Source organism: Solanum tuberosum, unplaced genomic scaffold (assembly GCF_000226075.1).
Source record: "Solanum tuberosum cultivar DM 1-3 516 R44 unplaced genomic scaffold, SolTub_3.0 scf00126, whole genome shotgun sequence".
Classification (NCBI taxonomy): domain Eukaryota; kingdom Viridiplantae; phylum Streptophyta; class Magnoliopsida; order Solanales; family Solanaceae; genus Solanum; species Solanum tuberosum.
Window position 1 is genome coordinate 569,193 of NW_006239051.1, and position 1,219 is coordinate 570,411.

The window sequence follows — 1,219 nt, forward strand, 5'->3', positions numbered from 1 at the left end:
AAAATACGGTATTAAATAGTCTAGGGAGGTAATAGGTCCTTATGAAAGTTTAGTATCGAAACAGCAAATCCGACCAAAGTTGAGATATTTTTCAGACCGTTATCCCTTAAAATAAAGGAAGATTAGAAGTGAACTGAACCAGTTCGTAATAAAAAATAAAATTATGAAATAGCAAACATAATAGACGTAATAAGGATCTATAATTATAATTTCGATAATAGCGCTCCATAGTTATAGATTCATTTGTTATGGAGGTTGTGATTTGTATATTTGTGCATGTTTGTATATTTCGCTTGTAAGTATACAAATAGGGTAAGTTTATACAAATTATGTATTTATACATTTAGAAAATTTTCAAAACTTCGTCTATGTATTTAGCTTGCCAATATACAAATAGGGTAATTTATTATGAAATTTTCATAAATCGTATACAAATAGCTAGGGTAAGCATATATAAAATTCTGGATTTATACAATCAGGAACTGAATTATACAAATTATGAATTTGTACAAATCAAACGAATAACAAGAATTGGAAAAACTGTAGCCGCGAATTACAATTTTCTTAAATTGTAGCTGTAGTACCTAATATAGACTAAATGTTTGTTATTCTATGTAATTTTCCTATAATAAAAAAATACCTAAAAGTATCACTATGATGTGAGTATATCACATTGTATATTATGATACATGTTATTAAATAATTTCATAAATACAAAATATAGATGATATATATACAAGTGAGAAACTAATACAAAATGAGTTATACACTTCTATACATGAACATTAATATTTAGAACTACATTTGGGAATATACATATGGAACCGTTTTCAATTTCATGTTTTCAATATGAAACTAAGCTTAAATTTGTCGCAAATTATATCTAAAAACACCTTCAAATTGATATGTTCTCAACAAAATCAATATATCCAATTAAAATCATTATCTTTTTTAATGTGAATAATGTGTGCCTTTTTTTTTTTATTATTGTTAATTCAAATTTTAAGAAAAAACGTTGAGAAATTCATCCGTTATAACATTTGAAAACCCTCCAAAATATTTAATCATTTCAACTTAAAGATTAAAGTATAATGACGGAGAGATTTGAATTTTTTTTTGAGGGACATAGGAAAAGTAATTGAATAAAATATAAGAAGAGAGGAAATTTAAATTTTACCATAATTTTAACGGATAAAGTTTAAGTTATGAAGTATCAATA